General features: G+C 42.9%; 1 pseudogene; it reads left to right on the top strand.

Moving 5' to 3' along the window:
* The first annotated feature begins 2,999 nt into the window (after window positions 1-2,999).
* Window positions 3,000-3,572, top strand: LOC115845682 (centrin-2 pseudogene; annotated as a pseudogene).
* Window positions 3,573-11,006: the final 7,434 nt, after the last annotated feature.

The raw sequence follows: 11,006 nt of genomic DNA, 5'->3' as shown, positions 1-11,006 counted from the left end.
TTCTCCTGGGTTCCCTTACCCTGTTGCTCTCTGCCCCGGCGCCCCTTCCCAATAAAGTCTCTTGCTTTGTCAGCACGTATGTCTCCTTGGACAATTCATTTCCAAGTGTTAGACAAGAGCCCACTCTCGGGCCCTGGAAGGGGGTCCCCCTTCCTGCAACAAATGGTGACTCTGGTGGGCCTCTTCTTTGCTACGACTGACATCCTGGCCACTCGGGGTACTCAGGGACCAGCTCGCCTGCCGACAGACCAGACCCAGAGGCCACAACCGGGACCCTTTTGTCCCTCATGTCCTTCTGACACACATGACTGGCCAGAGTGCCCTGACCAGGTAAGGAACAAGAGACTTAATTGATCTCTTTCCCCTTCCCTCTTCCCTTCCTCTTTTCAACCCCTCCTATCCTACCCTTTTTTCTTCTGTCCTGGTCGTGGATGCAGGAGTATAGTTGAAGGGCCTCAGCCTAATCTGAGGGTCGGAGCCTGATCACCTCCAGTGGGCAGATAACTCAAATTCTGGTCTGGTATGTGGTATGTGGTATCTGGTTTCTGGTTTCTGGTAGGGCCAAGTTCCCATCCTCCCTTCCTGGAAGCCCAAGGGAAAAGTCCCGTAACACCTGGGCATCTGCAGGTGGCAGGAGATATCTGTAAGGCCATCCCTTTTATCCCCCTCCTTCCCCTCTTCTTTCAACCTCTTTTCCTCCCTTTGAAATCTCTGAAGACACGAGATATTTCCGTTTACTCTGTCAGTACTCAGATCTGAAGTTCTGTGTCTCTGCAGGAAGTTTTCTGAGAGACTGCAATCTTGTATTTAAGGGAGTGACTGATTAGGATGGCCGAGCCTGTGTGTGTTTTATGCTTTGTGTTCTGTGTTGTGATTTGTGATGGCCATTCTGCCTTGTGAAATGGGAAATTCTAGTTTTGTTCCACTGTGAAGCCCTCTTGGGCAAATTCTGTCTGACTGGAAAGATTTTAGCTATGAACCTATAACTAAGAAAAAGATATTTTACTACAACATTGTGTGGCCACCATATTATTTAGACTCCAGAGAAAGTTGGTCTAGGTAAAACTCTTGAAAATTCCAAAACTGGTTCTTTTTGCATATACAGTTAGGAAAAGCAAGCTTGATAAAATGTCTTTTCAGAATTCTGACCCTGAGGGAACAAGTCCTACTAGGAGAACTTGACTTTCTCTCCCTGTGCCTTGAGACCAGCGCTCTCAGGATCACTTATCTTATCTAGACCATCTCTAATTCCTGAGACTGAGGGGAAAAAAAAGGTAAGAAGACTTAAATTTTACCTATTCCAACTGTTACTTATAAGCTAGTGAGTTTTATATTGTAATACCTGATTCATGACTAAGTTTAGAAATGAGGCTATGAGACCTCTGGTTGTATCTGTCTATATGTTTATGTGTGCATTATCTTTGTTTTTACCTTTGGATGGTATTAACAAAATTAATTTGTAAGTGGGCTCTACTTAATTGGATTAAAGGAAATTAAGCACTTATATAAATTCTCAAAAACACACAGAAGGTAACTGGCCAGAATTAATTTTAGGTTCACGTGAACTGGGAAATATTCAGTATTAAATTAATACCTGGTATTAATGTTTAAGTTTGTTGATCTAATTAATATAGACATGTCTTTAGAGTCATCAACATCAAATATAATACCTTTATTGTACTTGGGTTTAATAGAAGTCAAATAAGACCTTATTATATCTGCTGCAAATTTTTCAGCAAGAAAAATAACTTGGTATGATGAAATTTTTATAAGTGTATTAAATGCAAGTGAGATAAGAGCTTTTGGATGAACTTTTTAGGAATAATTATGTTTTAGAAATGTCTACTTGAGGATGATCTCTCCAGATATTTGGTAATGTGAAATTTTACAGTTGTGTTAAGTTAAATGATGGAAGTTTGTTGAATAGCTGGGTCATTCCCAAATAAAATAAGATGCTGAGACATCAGTTACTAAACAGAGAAACTAAAGATATTTAGGACTATTAATGAATAGGTTTAGTGCCACCCTGAGATGTTCTCTATTTGAAAGCAAATGTGGTACTTCCATGGTGGCACAGTGGTTAAGAATCTGCCTGCCAGTGCAGGGGACACAGGTTCGATCCCTGGTCTGGGAAGATCCTACATGCCACAGAGCAACCGAGCCTGTGTGCCACAACTACTGAGCCTGCACTCTAGAGCCCATGAGCCACAACTACTGAGGCCTGTGTGCCTAGATCCCATGCTCTGCAACAAGAGAAGCCACTGCAATGAGACACCCATGAACTGCAATGAAGAGTAGCCCCCGCTTGCTGCAACTAAAGAAAGCCTGCACACAGCAATGAAGACCCAACACAACCAAAAATAAATAAATAAAATAAAATAAAATAAAACTCCCTCTGCTTAAAAAAAAAAAAAGAAGCTATGAGGAATAGAATTGCATTTTATTAGTGAAAAGAAAGTAAGTCTGACTGAGAGCTGGTTGTTTCTAGATAGAAGAAAAAGTGATGGATACAGAAAGTGATGGAAGATTTGTGGGGAGTGGACCCTGAAGAAAGAGTTTTGTGCATGGTCAGGACTGGCTAAGTTTAGAATAAATTTAATTGATTAAATGAATTTTAAAAGTAAGCTGGTACAAAACTTGAATTTGGCTTTTCTCTCTGTTAAGAGAACAAGTTTTCTTAAAATGTTGAACTGCCTTTGATAACAGATTTTAAGTTTCTTTACCTTTTAAGCGATATATTCTGTATTTGCCTTTGAAATCTTTTATTGTTACTTTGGCTAAGTGAATAACTATTGTTTCACAGTGACCTGTGATCCTATCTGACTGAGTGTTCTAAACGCTTTTGATATTTTTCTGACAAACTTTCCAAATATCAAATTTTAATTACAGTTCTTTTGACCTCCAGCTAAGTTCGAGATGCTTTAGAAGACCCATGAAGCATCTCACAGAGAAATATTTCATCAGTATGTTAAATTACAGTACATGGAGAGCATTATTACATGAGTGATAAACTTTTTAAAAAATATACTGTATGGAACGGGAAGTGGAGTCCATCTGCGATGACCTCTAACTTTAAGAAGGCAAACATGGCATCAACTGCTCAGTGAAAAAGGATGAGTCCTAAACCAGAGCTTACTGAAGAGCAGAAACAGGAAATTCGAGAAGCTTTTGATCTCTTTGATGCTGACGGAACTGGGACAACTGATGTTAAGGAACTTAAGGTGGCAGTGAGGGCACTGGGCTTTGAACCCAAGAAAGAAGAGATAAGAAAATGATAAGCGAAATTGATAAGGAAGGGACTGGAAAAATGAACTGTAGCTACTTTTTTATGGTGATGAGTCAGGAAATGTCTGAGAAAGATACCAAAGAAGAAATCCTGAAAGCTTTGAAGCTCTTCAATGATGATGAAACGGGGAAGATATCGTTCAAAAATCTAAAATATGTGGCCAAGGAGTTGGGTGAAAACCTCACCGATGAGGAGGGGCAGGAAATGATTGATGAATATAAATGGAGATTGAGAAGTCAATGAGCAAGAGTTCCTGTGTATCATGAAGAAGACCAGCCTTTATTAAGATCAGTGTCATCTTTTTTTTTTAATTAATTAATTTTTATTTTTGGTTGTGTTGGGTCTTCGTTGCTGTGCGCAGGCTTTCTCTAGTTGTGGTGAGCGGGGGCTACTATTTGTTGCGGCTTCTCACTGTTGTGGCTTCTCTTGTTGCAGATCATGGGCTCTAGGTGTGCAGGCTTCAGTAGTTGTGGCACATGGGCTCAGTAGTTGTGGCTTGCGGGCTCTAGAGCTCAGGCTCAGTAGTTGTGGCCCACGGGCTTAGTTGCTCCACGGCACGCGGGATCCTCCCAGACCAGGGCACAAACCTGTGTCCCCTGCATCGGCAAGCGGACTCTCAACCACTGCGCCACCAAGGAAGCCCGAAATTGAGGTTCTTTGTAAGGTGACCTGCTGAGTGCTTTAATTCCCCAGGGCAGAACGAGAGCACGTTAGAGTGGAGAAAAGGGTCTTCAAGCTTTTGCCCACCTGCTGCTCTGCCTTGTATCGCTTTGTCCTGCATTCCCACATTTATGCTACGGCAGAACAACTTCTTCACAAGCACATGTTGTACCTGTGTCACCACAAGCAGGGGGCATCTCTTCAATGGTTCCAATGTTAATTGGCGCCTGAGTGCAGCTTTCTCTTCTATAAAACCCAGTGAACTCTCTTACTTGCATTTGGATGTGTGTGTGTGTGTGTGCTATTGTTTTGTCTTCAAATAACCCTTTCTTATTTTGAAAAAAAAAAATATATATATATATACCGTATGGATGTTATTATTCTAGAAATTACATGGAATTCCTAAAAACCTAGTATGTCCTGGTAAAATGTTGCCAGTCATAATTCTAGTTATTTTAAAATGTTGCATGTCACAGCAGTAAGTTTCTTTTGTCAGTTACATTGTGATCAGATGGTTAACTGTGACTTTTTAAGTCTTTCTGTCATTTATAGACAGTTGTACTCTGATAAATCTCCAATTATCCTGGGGAACTGGGTAAGAAAGTAAAGAATCTTAAGGAAACCTGATGCTTCATCAAAAGTTTAACAAGAGGATTAGTTACTGAATGGGCTGGTGAATATAGTTGTAATGTTTATGTTTCTATCTGAAACATTACAAGCTGTTAATTTGTGTTTTCCAGATACAAAGAAACCCTTCCCCTCAAGCTAATTATGACTTACAGCAATTTGGTAAATTACACCTTTGTAAGCAGAATTGAAAGATTTCTCTTTTCTCTCTACCTGACCCCTCCAGAGATTGGAAACTCTTGGGTTCCCAGCAGCTTTATCAGATAAATTAGAAAGGCCACCTCCTAATAGGTGCAGGAATCTGAAGGTATTTTTGTGGACCTTAAAAAGGGAGGAATTCACCTAAATCTGAGGCAGAATCTGTGACAAGCCCTTGGCTTTGCTTTCCTGGTCTGGGGAAGCCTTTAATCAATTAATCAGACTTAATGTGCAGACAAATTAATCTTGCTTTGACTATATTGGTAAAAATGAGGGTAACTTTAGACAGAAAGTGATGCTTCAATGGACATCAAAATCTAATTCTGTTTATTGAGGTCTATATTCACTAAGACTCACTTCTTAGATAGTTTTTGCTGTTATGTTATATTGTTGTAAAGTTTTAATTGAATTATTAAAAGGACACTTTAAATTTGTTTCTGAAGCTTAACTCAGTAATCTGTCTTTGGACGAAGCTCAGATGCTCCATGATCTGCAACTGGGAGGTTAACACCAGGTTATGGTCATTTAAATTTAAAGGCAACTTTATTTGGGGACAATTAAACCATACTAGAGATAACCAGCCTAGTAACAATAGGAAACTGGGCTGGGTGCCTTATGGATAGTGCCAATATATTATTTCCCTTAAAGATAAAGATTGGTACAGAACAGACTAAGAAAACCTGGGATATACTGGGCTGCACCTAATGGAAATTCTTGACTTAAATTCTTACTTGTGAGCTTACTAATACTGCTAGCTATATTATTTTTTTAATAAATAAATTTATTTATTTATGTCTGCATTGGGTCTTCGTTGCTGCACACGGGCTTTCTCCAGTTGCAGCAAGCGGGGGCTACTCTTCGTTGTGGTGCACTGGCTTCTCATTGCGGTGGCTTCTCTTGTTGTGGAGCATGGGCTCTGAGCTCACAGGCTGCAGTAGTTGTGGCATGCAGGCTCAGTAGTTGTGGCTCTAGAGTGCAGGCTCATTAGTTGTGGTGCACGGGCTTAGCTGCTCCACGGTATGTGGGATCTTCCTGGACCAGGGCTCAAACCCGTGTCCCCTGCATTGGCAGGCAGATTCTTAACTACTGCACTGCCATGGAAGTCCCTATATTATTTTTTATATTGAGTGTTTTACAGAATTGTTGTTCTTTGTATTCCAAATGTGTGATTGAGCCTCTGATAAAATGATGACATATAGTTCCATATAAGATCAGTGATGGTAATAGTAACTCTAGATATGGGAAGAAGCAACAAGAGGGAATATTTTCGTGGACCATAAAAGACTAGTAAGACAGGTGGTCCAGAGATTTTTGGCTACTGTGAATAAGGCCTAGTCTAGTAATAGCACATTGAGTGGCCTATCAGTGAAATCTTTGCCCGACCTGGGAATGATCATTCCTAGCACCATGGGACGAAGTGGTCATGAAGTGCCCCCGAAACCATGGTTGAATTTATGACTCTGAAGGGGCCCTGCCAAATGAAGACTGTCACTTGCCGTATGCTTATGCAAGGATTAGGTCAATGGCCACTGCAGCCACTGACCTTAACATACCCTGAAAGGAGTTCAGGGTGGAGATCAGGAATGAGGCACTCTGTGCTCTGGGAAAAACTGGTAGAACAGGCCTGCAGATCGTTAGATACTTTCAAGAGAAGACTTTATGAGCCCAAATTCTTCCATCTTCTCATATCTAGAAAAGCTCTAAAATCATTAACAGTGACATCTGCTTTGGCCATTAAAGAGAGAAGTGCAACTGAAAGTCAAAATGGAGTAGCTGTGATTCAGACATCCAGGGTAATACTAGGTGGCATTATGGGCATGATTTCAGACAAGTCCTTGTATTGCTAAGAACTTGAGTTTTCTGAGCTGTGTCAGACTTGGGATGCCACCAGCCATTCGCAAAAAAATGTCTGCTGGCAGCTGGTAGCTGCAACCTTATGGTTTCAAGGTATCCTCTTGTAACTACTAAATTTTTAGAAAATGAAATTGTTTTAGATCAGATAGTAGTAGAAAAAAGAGATGTGTAGTGGCCAATAGCTCCTGTTATGTACATATTAATACCATATCTGAAGTTAAAACCTACTTAGATTAGATAAGAATAAACAACTGGCTACCTGGTTACAAGTCTCTCCAAAGTGCGAGGTCCAGACTGGGTTTCCGGCTTACTCTTCTGAATTCCTCAGGGAATGAGATTTATTTTGTCTCTTAAAATTCCAGTTGTCACTCGTCCAAATACTTCTTTTTTTAATTAATTAATTAATTAACTTATTTATTTTTGGCTGCGTTGGGTCTTGGTTGCTGCGTGCGGGCTTTCTCTAGTTGCAGCGAGTGGGAGCTACTCTTTGTTGTGGCGTGCAGGCTTCTCATTGCAGTGGCTTCTCTTGTTGTGGAGCACAGGCTCTAGGTGCATGGGCTTCAATAGTTGTGGCACGTGGGCTCAGTAGTTGTGGCTCATGGGCTCTAGAGCACAGGCTCATTAGTTGTGACGCACGGGCTTAGTTGCTCTGCGGCATGTGGGACCTTCCTGAACCAGGGCTTGAACCCACATCCCCTGCGTTGGCAGGCAGATTCTTAACCACTGCACCACCAGGGAAGTCCCCAACTACTTCTAATTGGGTCTATTACACCAAAATGGCGGACCAAGGGATTGAGATTTTAATTTTTTTTTAAATTTATTTTTGGCTGTTTTGGGTCTTTGTTGCTGCGCGTGGGCTTTCTCTAGTTGTGACGAGCAGGGGCTACTTTTCGTTGCGGTGCGCAGGCTTCTTAGTGCGGTGGCTTCTCTTGTTGCGGAGCACGGGCTCTAGGTGCGTGGGCTTCAGTAGTTGCAGCACTCAGGCTCAGTAGTTGTGGCATGCAGGCCCCAGGGGATTGAGATTTTAATCATACAAGACTCAGATCCAGGACTTGGAACTCAGGAATATTTCCAACTCGGTGTCTATTTTCCAAATTGAGGCGGGACTAGTCCCCCTTTTAGCAGGGAGTGGCCAGAGTTGTTGTACCCCAGTTCCCTGAATTGAAACTGAGCAGGACTCTGTTGGCTCTGGAGTACAAATCCTTTCTGTGTCCCCTATTTCTTGTTTGTAGGAATAGGCTTCATTCAGCCTCCTTGATCTTCCCTGAGTTCCAAAGAGCAGATTCAAACAGTTGCTAATCAGGGAATGGTGGGGATATATAGAAACAGGGGAGGAAGAGTCAGTGATGGTATGGCCTTGGGGTGGAGTCCTGGTTCCTCCTCATGGAGTATGCATAACAATCTCTCTGAGTTCTTCTGCAGGAACTAAGGCCCCCACCCAGGTGAAGCATGGTAACTTCAGGCTGAGCACAAGACTCTTGGAGCACCGCCCTGTTACCTCACTACCAACTGATCAGAAAAAAGTCACAGACACTGCAGCTCTCACCCCAAATTTTGCCTTCCTTTTCTGGGCCCAGCAATGACCATCCTGTTCAGCCTCCTGTTTGGCCCTTGTCTATTTCAGCTGCTAACAAGGTTCATCTCTGATAGGGTCCAACAGTTTCAGGCTAAACTGTTGTTACTATGAGGGTGAATGCTGATTTGGGGCACAGAATACCTCGATTTAAATCAGGTGGAGAGAGTGGGACTTCCCTGGTGGCACAGTGCTTAAGAATCCACCTGCCAATGCAGGAGACACGGGTTTGATCCCTGGTCCAGGAAGATCCCACATGCCGTGGATCAGCTAAGCCTGTGTGCCACAACTACTGAGCCTGTGCTCTAGAGCCTGCGAGCCACAACTACTGAAGTATGTGCACCCTAGAGCCTGCACGCCATAACTACTGAGCCTGTGTCCTGAAACTACTGAAGCCCATACATCTAGAGCCCGTGTTCTACAACAAGAGAAGCCACGGCAATGAGAAACCTGTGCACCGCAACAAACAGTAGCCCCCACTTGCCGCAACTAGAGAAAGCCCGCATGCAGCAACGAAGACCCAATGCGGATCAATCAATCAATCAATCAATCAGGTGGAGAAAGACTTCTATTCCACTAGGCAGGACTACACCCACTCTCATCAGGAAGTAGTTACAGAAGAAAGAGACCTCTGCCCCAATTCCCAAGAAGTATCTTGAGTATGAAGTCTCTCTGGGGGAGTTGTTAGGGGAACCACTGACTGAAACCACCCGCCCTAGCCAGGCACCATAGTAACCACTTACATGAGTTCTTTTACAACAGGAGGTCCTGGTAAGGAATGCGGAACTAACAAGCTACCACCAACCAGAAGAATTTGGGAAAGGTCAAAAGGAGAGAGGAGACACCAGTCCATATGTCCTACCAACCTCCCAGAATCCTTCTCGCTGGAATCCATCCTGGCTGAGTGATGCACACGCCACCAGGAAGGACCCTGAGTCAGAGTGATTGGCCAGAGACAACCAGGAAACTAACCCTATTACCATAAAACCCGAGGCTGCGAGCCACATAGCAGAGCAGTTCTCCTGGGTTCCCTTACCCTGCTGCTCTCCGCCCGGGCGCCCCTTCCCAATAAAGTCTCTTGCTTTGTCAGCACATGTGTCTCCTTGGACAGTTCATTTCCAAGTGTTAGACAAGAGCCTACTCTCAGACCCTGGAAGGGACCCCTTTCCTACAACAGGTTGATTGGGAGAAGGAAGGATTAACTACTTGCATCAAGTAAGGAGAACACTGAGGATCTTTCCCAAAGCAGTGTCTCCCCAAACACCAAAACTGGGTAAGTTTTAAGCTAAGGGTACATGCATATATTTGAAGGGGTTTGGGCAGAGGAGACTATAGCATAGAATTGGGGTAAAGGTTGACAGAGTCCAAGCTGTAGTTGATCGAAGTCTTAAGGGTCAGAAAAGGTCAACATCCTCATTCCATTCTCCATCTGGGTGGGGGGTCTTAGTTCCCACAGAACTCAAAGATATGTATCAGATTGTTATGTATATCCCTTAAGGAGGAACTAGGACTGTTTTATCTCTGAACTATTGTTTCTTGACTGTTTTTCCTTTGTTCCTGCATTCCCTCACTTCCCTTAAAATCATTAATTACTGAGACCTGTTCAAGGGCAAGCACTGTGGCCAGGCTTAGATCACAAAATGGCTTAGGCCAAAGATGGTTTCTCTTATGTCAAGAAAGCTGTGCCTGGTTCTCTTTCTCTGGGGACTCCCTATCCTACCTGCTTACAGTCCTGGTCCCTGAGCCTTCATTTCACTAAGAAGCATGTAAACTTGAGCTGGTTCCTCAAACTTTCTGGATTTTTGTCCCATTAGGGAAGAAGTGTTGGCTGGAGAGAAACTAGGTCCAGTTGGAGGGGCGCTAGCATGCTGCCACTAATGCGAGGTGGAAAGTTCCTCACTGGGGAGCTGACTGCTGTGCTGTGGAAACACAGGTGAGCAAGGAAACGAGCAATCAGCTCTGGCTGGATCAGGTGTGGCACCTGAGCTGGACCTTCAGTGCTCATGCGTGGGCTTTTCCACTGGAGAAAGGAGGTGTTTCAGGTGAGGACAAAGACCCAAGTGTCCGGCAGGTGAAAGAGCATGGTGCTGTCCAATGGCGGCTCATATCCAACCCAACTGCAATCAGCTTCTGGGACTACCTCTGACTGTTGAGTTGTATCAAATACATTTAAAACAAGTGGACCCTCTGTGGGCTTTGGAAATCTTTTAGCTCTACTCTAGGGAAATGTTAACTGAAATGGGAGTTGCCCTGTAAACCCCAGGTACTCACCATTTGGACTGGGGCAAAGGAAACTACCAGTTAAACATAAGTCTTAACTCACTAATAATAATAACTAATCGTTCCATGGTGTGTTCTATGAGCCAGGCACTGTTGAAGTGCTATACTTCTATTAATTTATTTAATTCTCAGAACAATCGTGTGAAAGACGTGCTGTTGTGTTACTTCCTTCACAGATAAAGAAAGTTAGAAAAATTAGATCATTTGCCAAAGGTCACCTGCAAGGAAATGGGAGAATTAGAATTAGGATCCAGGCCCCCCGATCCTAACCATTCTGCAGGCTGCCTCTCTAGAGACTGAGGAAGTAAAGAATCAATGTTACAGAAAAAAAATAAAATAAAAAACATATATATTTATATATATATCATAATTTTTTAATCGAAGTATAGTTGTTTTACAACAGAAAAGTATATATTTAACTAGCACTAACAGTTGAGAATTTAGTCACATCTTTGCGTATAGCTGTAGGAAATGCTGCCTTCAGATGAGAAGCCAGGGCATTACTTTTGGGACCAAAACATGCTCTAT

Source organism: Globicephala melas, chromosome X (assembly GCF_963455315.2).
Source record: "Globicephala melas chromosome X, mGloMel1.2, whole genome shotgun sequence".
In the NCBI taxonomy this organism is placed as follows: domain Eukaryota; kingdom Metazoa; phylum Chordata; class Mammalia; order Artiodactyla; family Delphinidae; genus Globicephala; species Globicephala melas.
Note: the sequence above shows the minus strand (reverse complement) of the source record. Positions and strands in the feature narration are given on the sequence as shown.